The sequence below is a fragment of the Chrysemys picta genome, chromosome 6, assembly GCF_011386835.1.
Source record: "Chrysemys picta bellii isolate R12L10 chromosome 6, ASM1138683v2, whole genome shotgun sequence".
Lineage (NCBI taxonomy): Eukaryota > Metazoa > Chordata > Testudines > Emydidae > Chrysemys > Chrysemys picta.
The window spans coordinates 40,130,004-40,145,991 of record NC_088796.1 but is presented as its reverse complement, the minus strand read 5'-3'; the positions used below and the strand labels follow the sequence as shown (position 1 = coordinate 40,145,991).

Genomic DNA, 15,988 nt, shown 5'->3' with positions numbered 1-15,988 from the left:
TGTCTGGTCACCCTAGGTGGAATGGAGAAACTCACAGCCTCCTCTCCCCAAACACTGATCAGCTCCAGTAGCTCACCATTGCTCCGAGCAGGAGATCCATTGCTCCCTGGAGCAGGCATCGTCACCTGGCCAGATGATAAGTGAGCACTTGCCAAGAAAACAGGAAGGAGAGTTTCAAAGCTCCCGGGGCTTTACAGGGGGAGGTGGATGTCTGTTTACCTGGCAGCAGAGCTGCTGGCCAGAGTGGTCACTTAGACACTATGGGATATCCTCCAGAGGCTAGAAGTTCTGTAAACTGGAAGAACATGTCTTCACTTGCACACTACCACAAAAGTATCACCAGTAAGAGCTGTATGCCTCTCATGGAGGTGGTTTTCTGAGTTTCATCGCAAAAAGTCATTGGCAAGTGTAGATGCTCCCATGGTTTTTGCGCAAAAGAGGGATTTTTTCCACTTTAAATGGCAAATGTAGACATGCCCTTAAGCACTACAGTGGTGCAGCTGTAGCGCTAGACAAGCCCCAACTCACTGGTCTTTACCACCCTTCATCTTGACAGCAGGAAGGCACAAACCATTTGAATTGCATTTTGTCAGAAGGAACCCCACGTCCATAGAGCTTGTCAAGCCTGCTGATATCAGCAGTGCAGGCCAGGGATCACGGGGTAACTCACGCTGGCCTCGGGGACCCACTGACAGCTGAGCTATTTCTTCATTGCACAAAGCGGAGAGATCACGAACTCCAACCAGCTCCCTGGAGGCACAGCCCCCGTGGTAGGGTGACCAGACAGCAAATGTGAAAAACCAGGACAGTGGGTCAGGGTGGGGGGTAAGTGGAGCGAGCCACAGGCGGGTTTTCCCCTCCCCAAGCACACAAGCAACCTGCGGCTCGTCTCCCCAGGGGAGGCGCCTGGGGAGGGGACCCAGTAGCGGCCTCGGGAAACTCGGCCGGTTTGACAGCGACCCCGCAGCCAAACCCGCCCCGGCCCGTCGCTGGCCACGGAGCGCCGCAGCCAGTCACGGACCCCACGCACCCCCCAGGAGGGGCCGCCCAGCCCCACTCGGAGGCCGGGCCTGCCCCGCAGGGCTGGGGATGGCTGTGTCCCGGGCTGGCGCCTGGCGCGGCCGCCCCGGCTTAGGGGCAGCAGGCCAGGCGGAGCTAGCAGCGCCCCACGCTTACCGGACGGGGGTGTCCGTCAGTCAGGCCGCGGCGCCGGCCGCTAGAGCAGGCGCGGGGCCGGGTACTGGCGGAGACTCCGGGTTGAGTGCAACAGCTGCCGACGGGAAGAGACAGGAGACAAACAGCAGCGAAAAGCGCTCCGGCCGGGGTATGGGGCAGGCTGGGGCGGTGGGAAGCAGCTGCTGCACCGGGGCCTGCGGGAGCTGGGAGACGGGGTGCGGGCTCCAGTGTGGGACACAGTTAGCGTCTGGAACTGCTGATCCCCCTCCCCGCGCCGCCGCTTCCGCCTCCTGGGGTGAGGGAGAGACAACAGGGCAGCGCACGGTGCCTCTTCACTCAGCCCGGCCCGACTGGGGATGGGTGTTAGGGAAGGGATCTAGACCAGGGGTAGGCAAAGGCGGCACGCGAGCTGATTTTCAGTGGCACTCACACTGCCCAGGTCCTGGCCACCGGCCCCGGGGGCTCTGCATTTTAATTTAATTTTAAATGATGCTTCTTAAACATTTTAAAAACCTTATTTACTTGACATACAACAATAGTTTAGTTATACACCTCTACTCCGATATAACGCTGTCCGCGGGAGCCAAAAAATCTTACCGCATTATAGGTGAAACTGCGTTATATCGAACTTGCTTTGATCTGCCAGAGCGCGCAGCCTCGCCCCCATGGAGCGCTGCTTTACTGCATTATATCTGAATTCATGTTATATCAGGTCATGTTATATCGGGGTAGAGGTGTATATTATAGACTTATAGAATGAGACCTTCTAAAAACATTAAAATGTATTACTGGCACGCGAAACCTTAAATTAGAGTGAATAAATGAAAACTTGGCACACCACTTCTGAAAAGTTGTCGACCCCTGGTCTAGATCCTTTCCCAGGGGTCAGCTGCAAGTTTAATGGCCGTTCGGATGAAGGAGCAGATGAAGACACTCTAGTGTTGGTATCCCGGAGCCCCTTTCAGGGACCAGACCACATTGGGCTAGGTGCTGTACAAACACAGAGTCCTTACACATCTTACAAACTATACCACAGGAGACAACAGATGGCTAGCCGCAGACGGGTGTACAAGAAAACAATGAGACACTTATCAGTGACGGGCAGGAATCACAGCACAACAGCAGTCTAACTGTCAGTCAAGTTTTTTGTAGGAATCATCCCATATGAGCATCCCCTATTAGAAACTGGCTCTGAGCTGTGTTGCCAATCCCCCTTGTTCAGGTATCATGAGGCAAACTCCAAAAAAATCATGATTGGCTTAAAACATATTAGATTTGTAATAGTAATAACTTTTAGGTTCATTTTACTTACCTTCAGGTTTTTGAGCCATCAGGGTGCCCCAGTCACATTTCCAAGCTTTTCTCCAAAACCACAAGAGCTAGATACTTTTTTAATGAACGCGGAGTCTCATGTAATCAAAAGGATTACAGGAGCTGGGGTTTTAAGTACAACACCAAATATCTCAATAATTCACAATAAACTTACAGCAAAAATACTGCTGTTTCAATGGGACATTTAAACTTTCCCATCAGGCTTTTTAAACAAATCTTCCTCATTCAGCTTGTCCAAGTCTCACATCCATTTAGAATATAACATAAGAATGGCTCTACTAGTCAGATCAATGGTTCAGCTAGCCCAGTATCCTATCTTCTCACAGTGTCCGATGCCAGATGCTTCAGAAGGAATGAACAGAACAGGACAATTAGCAAGTGATCCATTCCCTGTCATCGAATCCTGCTTTCTGGCAGTCAGAGTTTAGGGACACCCAGACAATGGGGTTACATCTCTGACCATCTTGGCTAGTAGCCATTGATGGCCCTATCCTCATGAACTTATCTAATTCTTTTGAACCCAGTTATACTTTTGGCCTTCACAACCTGCCTTGGCAATAAGTTCCACAGGTTGTCTGTGTGTTATGTAAAGAAGTATTTCCTTATGTTCGTTTTAAACCTGCTGCCTAATAATTTCATTGGGTGATCCTTGGTTTCCATGTTAAGGGATAAATAACATTTCATTATTCACTTTTTCCACATCATTCATGATTTTATAGACATCTATGCCATCCTTAGTTGAGTCGTCTCTTTTCTAAACTAAACAGTCCCAGTCTTTTTAATTTCTCCTTGTATGGAAACTGTTCCGTACCCCTAATCATTTCTGTCTGCCCTTTTACACTTGACTTGCCAGAGTTTATGCTCCTTTCTATTTTCCTCAGTAGGATTTGACTTCCAATCATGGGCAGTGGGTATAATAGGCCAGGGGAGACTCTGCCTCCCCGGCACTGCCGCGTCCACTGGACTCCTGGTTGTGGGGTTTGGCAGGGGAAGATTTTGTTTTATTATGCCCCATGCAGGTTCTGGCTGAGGAGGTGGTATGTGCTATTCAGTTTCCTGGGCTCATCAGTCATCTCCCTGGACTCCAGAGAGATTACGGATGAACCCAGGAAGCTGCGTAGCAAATACTGCCTCCTCAGCTGCCCTGGAACCTGCCTGGGGCATAGCAAAACTTTCTTCCGAGGAGAGTCCGAGATGCTTTTCCCCGTGGCAGCTTAGGGTCTGGGGAGGCGCAGCGCAGCTGGCTCAGGACACCTCGGACGAGGGAGGGGGCGGGGCAGTAGGGGCAGAGCTGGGGGCTAATCTTCCCAAAGGGAAGGCTCCACACACTGCCCCTGCTTCCAATTTTTAAAATATGTCATTTTGTTTCTTACCGCCTCTTTTACTCTGTTGTTAACCATGGTGGCATTTTTTGGTCCTCTCACTGTTTTTTTAATTTGGGGCATACATATAGTTTGAACCTCTATTATGGTGTTTTTAAAAAGTTTCCATGCAGTTTACAGGCATTTCATTCTTGTGACTCTTCCTTTTTAATTTCTGTTTAACTAGCATCCTCATTTCTGTGTAGTTCCCCCTTTTGAAATTAAATGCTACTGTGGTAGGTTTCTTTGGCATTTTCTCCCCTACAAGGATGTTACATTTAATTTCATTATGATTTCTATTACCAAGCACTTCTGCTACATTCGCCTCTTGGACCAGATCCTGTGGACCACTTAGGACTAAATCAAGAATTGCCTCTCCCCTTGTGGGTTCCTGGACTAGCTGCTCCAAAAATCAGTCAATAACGGTGTCTAGAAATTTTATCTCTGCCTTTCATCCTCAGGTGTCATGTTCCCATTCAATATGAGATAGTTGAGATCCCCCATTATTATTGAATTTTCTATTTTTGTAGCCTCTCTAAACTCCCTGGGCATTTCACAGTCACTGTCACCATCCTGGCAAAGTGATCAGTAGTACATTCCTGCTGCCTGTATTTCTTTCCTCAGTCTACATAAACTCAATGTATACCAAATTTGCCTTTATCTTGCACCTAAACTTACTGTTATCATCTGTTGTTCAAAAAATATTTACACCTTTAATACTAAATCATGAACCTGAGTTTATAATAGTCCTTACTCCATCCCTGTCTCAATTATTTTAATCTCCCTGAGTTTGCATTCATATCGGACTATACATTCAGTGTCTGTACAGATATTTTGCATGCTACTTCTATTTTTTCATCTTTAAAAACTTGTTACTGATCAAACATGGCATCTTTTTATAGTGCTATAAGATAAAGCCACCTCCCACACAAGTGTTTATGTAAAAAAATCCTCTTTTAAAGATGAAGTCATCTGTTTCCCATTTTAGGACAGAGTGGTCTGTTGGTAAATATTTTAATATACAGTGACCTATCATTTTTCCCTGATGCAAGGAACAGTAGTCAGAGTAGGACCCGAGGCTGGAAAGTTCTGAGTTTTAAAGAATACCCAGTTTTCAACTCCTTCTGCCAGTCTTGCTTCTTGCACTCCAGATAGGCTTCATCCCCAGGAAGAACAGGTGGTTTCCATCACTGCATTGCCCTCCTTTCGAGATTGTGGCTGTATGACTCCCTGGAGCCTAGGAACCTCACTGATGGATTGTCATGCAGATCCAGTCATCCAGCATATTCATCAGCTGCCCTTGCTACATCCTTCATCCTTGGAAAATTCTACTAATGTTTTGGGGTTGTACTAATGCTCATAGACCCCTCCAGTGAAGGAGAGGGTGCATCTACTTTCCGATGCTGCAAACTCCCATCATAGATATTCTATGGCTGGTTAATGAGTTATAAAAAGGTGCCAATGTATTCTAGAGTTGTAAAATTGCCATGGAATCCTCTCATCACTGTAGAAGACTGATTTTGAAGCTAAGCTTCTAGTCTTTTATAACATTCCTAGCCCTTCTGACTGTGAAGAAAATCTTGAAAACATGAACATGAAAAATTGATGCATTGTTGTTTTCCTGTAATCTCACAAACACTGAAACTATAGTTCAGTGGTGTGCGCTATCCCCATTCATCACAATAGGTCACAAACTCTGTAAGCTAAAAACACTTTAAATCTCAACACTTAACTATTTCACTACTCATCGTTTTAGCAGAAATATCTAGCTTGTGCTTTTCCCAATGGCAAACTGCCTCCCACCTCTACCCTCTTGGGGAATTTGAGATTTAAGGCCATGTCTGCGCTACCACTTTTGTCAGTATAACTTATGTCGCTCAGGGGTATGAAAAAACACACCCCTGAGCAACATAAGTTACACCAACAGAAGTACAGGTATGGACAGTACTATGTTGGTGGGACAGCTTCTCCCACCGACGTAGCTACTGCCGCTCATAGAAGTAGTTTTATTATATCGACAGGAGAGCTCTCTCCCATTGGCATAGAGCGGCTACAAGAGCAATCTTACAGTGGCATAGCTGCATCACTACAGTTGTGTCGCTGAAAGCTCGCTAGTGTAGACATGGCCTAAATAAGTAAAACAGGAGATAGTGTACTAATTGTATTGTTGTGGGTTCAGTGAAGCATCTTTGAGGCTGGTGGGCATAGCAGCTGCCCTTCATTTAAGATAACTGTGTGAGAGAGTTACACAGCCACCTAAAACAATGGCATATATGAGACCACCCACAAATTTGAACCATGTAGGCAGAGGGCATTGGCTGGGCATTGTTTGGGTAAGCGTGTGTGTTGGGGCTGTAAGCAAAGAAATGATCTCCCTTTATTTTGGTTCCAGCTGTGCTCAGGAAAACAGGACTTTATACATTCTTTGTAAACAAACAAGATTGCATCAAAGGTACCAGATTCCACCCTCTCTCCTTCAAACTGGAAAAAAACTACAAGAATCTGAATTTGGCAAGTCATGAAGGTCAAAAAAGACTATTATTCATTTTCACAATCCCACACTGCCACAGAATCCTATGCACAACTGCAGTAGTCACGCTGGAACTTGGCAAACTCAAGCAGGTGATTAAGACATTTTTTTAGCTTGCTTTTCTGGTCATAGCAGTAGTGCAGAGGAGAATTGTCCAGACTGCCTAAGCCAAGCTTTTATATGGACATTAGGAAAAAGTTCCTAACTGTCAGGGTGGTTAAACACTGGAATAAATTGCCTCGGGAGGTTGTGGAATCTCCATCTCTGGAAATATTTAAGAGTAGGTTAGATAAATATCTATCAGGGATGGTCTAGACAGTATTTGGTCCTGCCATGCGGGCAGGGGACTGGACTCGATGACCTCTCGAGGTCCCTTCCAGTCCTAGAATCTATGAATCTATGAATCAGCCAGAAGCCAAAGATAGGAGAGAGGCATCAGAAGAAAGAGCCTTATGAGAGAGAAAATAATATGATTATTGTATAGTATTTGTACTATTGTAGCATCTAGGAGCACTAATTATATACAAGGACTCCATTATGTTAGGTGCTGTATAAACAAAAAAAAAGATAGATTGTAAGCTCTTTGGGGGCAGGGACTAAGTATAAGCCAAGAGACAACTGATGGACAGACAGACAGACAGATGGGGGAGTACAAGGAAACAGTATTTATCAGCATGATAGGCATTCATCTCAGCACACCAGCAGCCTAAACATTTCTGAGGGTTTTTTATAGGCATCACAGCAAAGGAGAGTTTTAACAAGGGATTTGGAAGAGGAAAATGAGGGACAGCCTGGGAGAAAGCATGAAGGTGCTTGTTTGAAAAATTGACAAGTGAGAGATGGAGGCTGATATAATGGGTCTATTGGAGGCAGGAGCTGCTATCCTGATAGTGAATGAGCAATGATAGGCATGATGGGGATAGGCTGTGATGAGCCTTAAAAATGAATATAAGTAGCTTATGTTTGATGCGGGGAGGGAGGGGGAGCCAGACGAGGGGTGACAGGGTCAAAGTGACTGGCTGGGAAAATGATCTTTGCAGCAGCATTCTAAATGAGGGGCAAGACTGATTTGTCAAGGCCAGAGAAAAGATGTTCTAGTCATTGAGATGTAAGATGATGAAAGCCTGGGCAAGAGTTTTAGCTATGCAGATGGATAAGAAAGGCCATATTTAGAGGTGTTATACAAAAAAAATTGGCAAAATTTAGCCTGGATTTGAAGTCCTAGAGAAAGGTCTGAGTTGAAGGTGACATCCATATTACTGGGGTAAGTAACAGGCAGGAGGGTAGTGTTATCCTCAGTGAGTGAGGAAAGAGATAGCAGGGAGGGCTTGGGCAAAGGAAAGTTTAAGAGCTTTGTTTTAGCCACGTTGAGCTTGAAGCGATGGCCGGACATCCACAAGGAGCAACCTCAGATTCACATCCCAGGTGTCGCTCAAGTTTCATTTGACTCAATGGAGAAGGTGCTATCAGCTGGCTCCCTTCTCACCTAGACTGGTCCGGACATTTCTCAGGATCAGGAACATGGTGAGATGGCAAAGCCTAGGGCAGGGATCGGCAACTTTTGGCATGCGGCTCACCAGGGTAAGCACCCTGGCGGGCCGGGCTGGTTTGTTTACCTGCCGCATCCCCAGGTTCGGCCGATTGTGGCTCCCACTGGCCGCGGTTTGCTGCTCCAGGCCAATGGGGGTGGTGGGAAGCAGCGGCCAGCACATCCCTCGGCCCGCAGGAGGCTGACCCTGGCGAGCTGCATGCCAATGGTTTCCGATCCCTGGCCTAGGGTCTCACCAAGTGAGGACCATGATGGTGAAGCTTAGTGTTACAAAGTCACACTTTTTTCTTCCTCCTCTCCTCATTCCCAACCAAGTTGCCAAGTACTATCTGGGGGGGGAAAAAACTGTTCAAAAAGTGGGGACAACTTTGTCTCATTGAAATTAGCCAACCAAAACAAACATCCATATATGAGAACTTCCTTACATCTCAATAACATTTTGGCCTGTTATAACACTTCTGTGACTTCACCAGGAGCTTTTGAAACTCCTAATCTCAAGTCTTTCACTTGAAACCCATCCAGAGTACATTCTATTCTATATAAGTTCTTATACCACCATGCTCATCACTGTAGTAGCTGAGTGACTTCCAGTAGCGCATTAAGCAACATGATTAAACATATGTCATGTATTCGTTTACTATACTCTCTGCAGGGGGAGAAGTGTGTGCAGTAGAGTGTCTTGTTTTGGTACAGTTTGGTAGGTGATTTTTTGTGTGTTTGTTGTGGTGGTGTTTCAAAATTCACATTGCTGTGTATCTATGAAAAGGTGGCAGGGTTAAAGACATGAACCTTGCACTTGGAGGGCAATGTGGTATTAGGTTTGTGAGGATCTTTAGTTCCTGGGGGAATTCATTCCACAGTTTTGGCCTGGCACCCAAGAAAGTTCTGTCTCCTGCATAGACAAACTTCACCCTTACTGTAGAGAGTTGCATTGTGCCACGATTTTCATCCAGGAGACTTAGGCAGTCTTTTAGATATTCTAGGTCCAGCTCATGGATCATACTGAAGATAAAGATCAAGACCTTAAACTTGATTCAAAATTCTATGGCAAGCTATTGTAGAGAACACAGGACAGGTCTTCTGTGCTTGCCATAGCCAGTGTTGCAGAGAAGACGTGCTGCAGTGTTCTGTACTAGTTGGAGTTTGCTAAATTCTAAAGGCTTCAGCCCCAGCCATATAGTCTTGCCGAAGTGACAGAGACATGAATAACTGAGGCCAGGTCATCTTCCAACAGGAAGGAATTAAGTCTTCTAGCCAGCTTGAGTTGGTAGAAAGCATTATTCATGGATGCTGCTACATGAGAATTTAGTGTAAGTGAGGAATCAAAGGAATCCTAAACTGACAAATCATAGGTGTGTGCCTTCAACCAAAAGGAGATTGTACTGTGGGTGCAAACTCTTCAGAGTGCTCTTTTCTGCCCACCAGTATCACCTCTCTCTTACTCAGGTTCAGCTTCATCTTGAGCTGATCACATCCGAGCACTGAGATATCTTGTTGGTAGTGGTGTAGTGAAGGATAGGTAGAGCTCTGTCATCTGCATATTGCTGACATTTGAGTCCATGTCATCTGACCAATTCACCTAGTGGTTGGATGTAGATGCTGAATAGGACTGGAGAGAGAGAGAGAGAGAGAGAATTGATCCTTGTGGGACTCCACAAGTGCGGGGTCTAGTGGTGGAGATGCAGTTTCCCATCACTACTCATTGGGTGCATCCCTTCTGGAAGAACTCAAACCATTTTAGCATATTACCCTGGACTTCTGCCCCCCTCTCAGGTAAGACAGAAGTGTCTCATGGTCAACCATGTTGAATACTGCAGAGAGGTCCAGAAAGATGAGAATGGATGTCTGTTCTCTATTAAAGGACAATAGGAGATCATCCATCAGTGCCACTAAAACAGTTTAAGTTCCATGTCCTAGCCTGAATCCAAATTATGCTGGGTCTAGAATGTTAGCTTCAATTAGATGAGTTTGTATGTGGCCTTTGGCCAACTTTTCTATAAGCTTGCTCAGGAATTGAAGATTTGACACAGGGAAAATTGATGTACCCAGGGTGGGTTTCTTCAGTATTGGTCAGACTATTGCATGTTTGCAGGAAAAGGGGAAAGTTCTTTCTTTGAATGATGCATTTCCTATTTCAGTCAGGAATTGCATTAGTTGTTCATGATTTTCCTTCACAAAAAATGAAGGGCATGGGTCAGATTCACAAGTCTTGGTCAAGACTCTTTTAGGGTGTCCAGAACTTCTTGAAGACTGAATGTACTCAACTCTGGGAATGCAGTTGGTTGATGGATATAGGTGGAACAGATCCATGCCATCTGAGAAACCTTCATAAATCTAATGTGCATGATCTTTTCAGTGAAGTAGGATGATAGTTCACAGTGTTTGGTGGCCAATTCGGATGCAGGTTATAGGCACTCAGGATTGATTAAATTGTCAGTCATCCTGGATGGCTCCTTGGGAGGGATTTGGCAGCATCAATGGAGGTTGATAGGAAAGTTTTCTTGACCTATAATACAGCCTCAGCATAGGATTTGAGGAATTTCTCCCATTGGTGCTCAAGTTTCCACCCCTCTGCTTTTTATCCAGCACAGGTGTCAGAAAAACAAGGCGATCTGTATGGGTAGTGGGGAGGGAGGAACTGTTTGGGGGCCAATATGTCTATAGTCAAGGGTAGTGTACAATAATGATGATTTGCCAGGTCCTCGACTCCTCATCCTGTGGGTTCAGTGCTGTTGTTCTTTAGCAGGCTTTGGAAATTGTCGAAGACTATGAGCCTTCGTGGTCGAATAAGGAGAATTGATCTTATGCCTGGAGGTGAAAGGTCTCTGAGCACTGCCTTAATGAGGAGATGATCTGTCCAAGAGAGTGGCTGGATTTGGATGTCCTTAATCTTGACATTTACGACAAAGATCAAGTCCAGGGTATGACCAGCTGCATGGGTTGGACCAGACATACCCCATGAAAGTTCTAGCAAGACAAGGGAGGAGATGAATTTTGGGACATTTGCATCTGTGTCCTTGTCAATATGCCTATTGAAATCTTGCAGGACAAAGAGTCTGGTGCATTTTACCACCATTGCTGACGAAGTATCAGTATGCTCTTTTATGAAAAAAGTCCAGCAGGAGGAAATATCAGTGGCATCAGACATCCACTTCCTTCAAATAAGTCCTCTGTCTTGACATGATGTCCTTGTCACCCTTTCCTATTTTGGAAGAGAGGTGGAGAGAAGAAAGGAAGGGAGATAGCACTTACCATTTCATCATGATTCAGTTAGAGTTATAAAGTGACCACCTGGTCAGCAGGTGGTGGTGAACACTGGAGGAGCAGGGCTGGGGCTCAGGGCTCCTTCCTCATATGAGAGTAGAATCCTTTGGCAGCCTCGTTCATGGTGATGGTTCTGTGCCGAAGGAAGAGGCTGCCTCACTTTTACCATTTAGACAATTTCTCTCATTTTTGTTTCCAAATAATTTCTTTAACTATAACCTGTGCTCATTTTTATAAACAATTTTGTATAATGTGTTGACAGGTAAAGATAGCCTTTGATCACATTTACTCACATTGGACAGTTAATACTCCCCACTGGGAACAAGCCGCAGTTTACACAACAGTACACAGTGTCAGTTTTCTGAGTTCTTACTTTCCTGAAATTTCTGCTGCTGGAATGTGTGAAGACCATTGTTTAAATCACAGATAAAAACTGACAGTGCTGTCTTTTACTTGTGATTCTGACAAGATTTCTGGTAACAACATAACTATGTAGACTGTAAGCTTCTTGGGGCAGAGATCATGGTTTGTATATATTTGTTCAGTTCCTAGCACATGGGGCCCCAATCCTCATTAGAGCCTTTGGACACTACTGTGCTTTAAATATTGAGCACCACCACAACAGAGATCTACCAGAATAGCCCTGCTTTCAGCTATTGCAGCTTAGAGGAAAGACATTACTGTATTATTGAGTTGCTGAACTCAAAAGTCACAGAAATTAAACAGCATGGTAACTTCTTTGAAAATGAACTTGCACTGAAATGAACCATTTTTTCCATCTCATTGCATATCAGTCAACGAGCTATTACTCCCTCTTCTCAAAAGCTGTCTCTTTTATTTCTGAAAAGAGGGATCATCGGGGTCCTTTGTGAGTCTAGAGTGATGATTACTGTTGGGATGCTGTGCTAATTGCTTCTACGTTGCTCCGTAGAGCACATTGGTTGCTCACAAAAATTACTGAAAGATGTTTTGGCTCTCACATGATTGAATAGTCATCGTCCATAGAATCTGGAGAGGATTATTTTGGAATAATTTTAAATAATGTACAATATATTAAAAAGTAAAACAGAAAGAAGCAGTATACAAAAGAAATATATGAGAGCTGAACTGTTGTGGGTTAACAGACACTTAAGTAGAGGGTCTCACTAGTTTCTATAAAGAGGAGAGAGAAACAAGAAATCAAAGAGAAAAACAAGGAGGAGTTAATTAAAGAGCAGGCTACAACTGTTTTGTAATTAGTTTAGGGCCTACTCCAGTGAGATACTGGATGAATGGGAGTGGAGGGCATTTGAAAATTTTATTATTTTGTGAATTGTTTTGTAGTTGTCTGTGTGTTTCCTTTGTTTTCTTCTCTCCCTCCCCCTTCCTTGCAAAAATTAATATGTTAGTGGTTGTAGGCATTGTGGAAGGAATAAGGAAAGGGTGGGGTCCTACATGGAATACTGGGATTTGATGATCCTGGGGGAAGAGCCATGCAGATGGCAATGGGAGAAAGAAACGGAGGGGGCAGTGTGACTTGCATCACAGAGGGAGCGGAAGGAGTGAGGAAGGACATAATAAGAAATAAGATCTGAGATACAGGCTTGAGGTGAAGTTGTGCAGGGCTTTGAATGGGGGGGGGGGTGGCAGGGTGGGAAGAATTTGCTGCTGGTGGATGCTATAGGAGTGTACTGTGGGTGGCCCAGCATGCTTGGTTCTCTTGGGGAACCAGTAATCTTTAACATTAGTAAGGGAGAGCTTACAGTTAGCTCTTTGTTAAAAGGTGGTCAACAGCATCACTGTTTGATTTACAGAAAAGGAAAACAATCTCCCACAATGCTAGTTTAGTTATGCAGTATCATTGTTCAAAGCAGAAAAAAAGATTTGGTCAAAATCTTGGCCAATACATTGGAAAGGGTGTTAATTGTAATGAATGATTCAGACCAGGTGGTGAACTTTATTCAGCAAGTCTGATCACTAGGTCACCAGAAATTTGATCTTGTGGGCAGCCAACTAGCTGTTCTAAGGCACACAGTTTCCTAGGCCTTGTCTACACACACAACATGCACTTGTTTAATTAAACCCCTGTGTGGACACTCTTATTTTGGTTTCAGAGTAGCTTATTTTGGTTTAGCTGTTCAGAAAGGTGGATTTTCTGTTTCACAAAATATTCAAGCTTTTGAACAGATTTTCATTCTGAATTAGGGATAACTGAAATGGACATTTTTGGTTTGCTGGCTGCGTGCCTGGTGGGTGCGTGTGCATGCACTATTTGCTTCCCCAGCTGGGGGAGCTGGCCACTCAGGGAGCCTGGGAGCCTGGCAGTCTGCCAAGAGGACAGTTTGGGGAGCCCTGGGATCCTACCAGCTGAGATCCAAAGATCCCACTAGCCATGGAGCTGGACACTCTGGGAACTGGGGAACCTGGAAGTCTGGGCTTCCCAGCAGCCTTCCAGACAAGCTGCAGAGAAGCTGGAGGGAGTGTATGAACTGGCAGGAAACCAGGCAGAGACAGCTAGCTAGCCAGCCAACCAGGCTGGGTTTCCGTCAAAAGTTTCAACAGAATTGACACCTCCCAGGGAATGTTTTGATTCTGAACAATCAGCATTTTCTGCTGGAAAACTGTATCATCAAAAAATTTTCAACTAGCTCTAGGTGTAGTCTAAATTTAGTCCTAATCAATTTAACCTAAACCAAAATACACCTCTCTCCAACTGAAATACTAGTGTGTTCACACAGGGGTTTGCACTTGTTTAACTAAACTAGTTTAAATTTCCATGGCTCGGATCAAGTTGGGTAACTCTCTCACGTAGGCTCCTTTGAAAATTCCAGCCTAAATCTTTCTGATTTCTCTTTTCCACATAGAACTAGGTATTGTAAACTCATAGAAGATTAGGGTTGGAAGAGACTTCAGGAGGTCATCTAGTCCAACCCCCTGCTCAAAGCAGGACCAACCCCAACTAAGTCTAATAATAATAGGCAATGATGCTTGCTTATCCTCTTATTAGGTAGGAACTTCTAGGGCCCCCTCACAATATCTAAGCACTTTAACTATTACTGTTGAGTGGTTACTTATTGCAGTTAGGCTTGAGAGATATAAATTATGCTCTGTTTTGATAAATATTATATTTTACTGTGTGGCAATGATAATCTGTGTGCATTTCACTACCTTTTGAAACGCATACACCTAATTTTCACTTTTGACTCATCAGTTTAGGAACATTTCTCGTTACAAATTGAATTGTAGCAAAATGTAATTTCTTCCCCTTCCCTGGGAGAAAAATCTTTATAGATATTTGGAGTTAGATCCAAATCTAATTTGGTACGGTCATTATATTAGTATGCAATTCTGGAGTCTTTCCTGTACAGAAAAGGGATGGTCTCCAGCTTATTTAACAAAACAATATTTGCCTTCATTTCATTTCCATGCACAATCAGGTCAACCTGAAAATTGGCATGCTTGGCCAGGATAAACTTTGGGTAACATTTTCAAAACTGTTAAGTGGCTTAGGAACCTAAGTGACTTGTGTGCTTTTGAACATTTTACTCTATGTGGGGAAAATGAAGTTAATAATATCAAGGGATTCCCTAGATACAGCAAATCTAGTGCTTTTTTGTGCATGGCTAGTGAAAAAAATTGTAAAAAGTGCTTATATCACTCAAATGACCTTGGTAAGAGCCAGTGCTCACTATCTAAACCAAGGCAGATTTAGTTAAAATATAATTTCAGTTAAAAAAAAAGTTTCCTAAAAAAAAAATTACAATTTGTGGGGGGGAGGGGGGCTCAATTATTATATGCAGGCCTTTCTCCCAGATTGTGTGTGTGTGTGAAAAAAGTTTTGTTCAAAGTTGAGCTGCTGAGTAGCAAAATATAAAGGGCAAGATTTAAGCATCTGTCTGTAAAAGAGGGATGTCCCTCTGGGTATTTCTAACAGTGGAGCTGGGAATGTGATTCCAAACTCAAGGAGAAATACAGTACTCATGCTAGCTGTCATCGAACTAGTGTGCAAAAAATAGTAGTGTAGCCATGGAAGCATGATAAACCAGGGATGCCCCCGGATTTTCCCAATGATACCCACCATCAATTCCAATAGAGCCATTCCTGCTTGCAGTCACTGGCCCCTGCGCCTCACTCACCAAGTCCATGCCATGCTCAGCCCCCACCTTCCAGTCCAGCCCACCCAGATGCAGTGTCATTCCCCATCCCTGAGAGGAGACCCGGGCTACTGGAAGTGGGGCAAGGCCAGGCAGGTTCCTGGGCAGGAACCCTGGTGCAGGAGTCAACCCTATGGCAGCAACAAAAAGCAGCAGCAGTGCCCCCCCACCCACACTGTCTAGTATGCTCACTCAGGTTTGCCTCCACAGCGCCTCTGTCCTGATGGCAGTGGGGCCAAAATTAAGTGAGTGGTGCTGCAATCCTCGTGTGCACGTAGGGGTTACAATGCCACTCACTCAGTTTTATTCCAGCAGGCCCCTCATCACAACTCTGAAGGGACCATGGGGCCAAACCAGTAGGTAGCTGTGCTGTGCAGCCAGTGCTGCTCCTTCCTACCGCTGCCAATAATACACACCATTCTTGCATTTGTTCTTAACTCCAGCAGATGGCTGGGCGAGAGAGAGTATGTTTCTTGAACCCACAGGATTTATGTGAGAAAGGCATCTATAGAATAGTTCTTAAAATACCTAAAGCAGTTCTTGTTACCTCTGTTCCCCTAAAAACCAACCCAGGGTCACACTTGTATTAGGTTTATTACAATGCCGTTGTTAGGTCAGATAGAAAAGAGATGGAGCTTATTCA

General features: G+C 44.7%; 1 protein-coding gene across 5 annotated transcripts in view; it reads right to left on the bottom strand.

The window, feature by feature from the left end:
- The window catches only part of RNF180 (ring finger protein 180), a 120,983-nt gene extending 119,590 nt beyond the window's left edge, over nucleotides 1-1,393 (bottom strand). For 3 of the 5 annotated variants that reach the window (XM_005300976.4, XM_005300978.4, XM_065599034.1), the window contains exon 1: nucleotides 1,177-1,393. The gene's annotated coding sequence lies outside the window, so the exon portion shown is untranslated. Of the gene's footprint in view, nucleotides 1-76; nucleotides 200-670; nucleotides 782-1,176 lie in introns of those variants that run through there. The other 2 variants (XM_065599033.1, XM_065599032.1) reach the window with 2 other exon arrangements.
- Nucleotides 1,394-15,988: the final 14,595 nt, after the last annotated feature.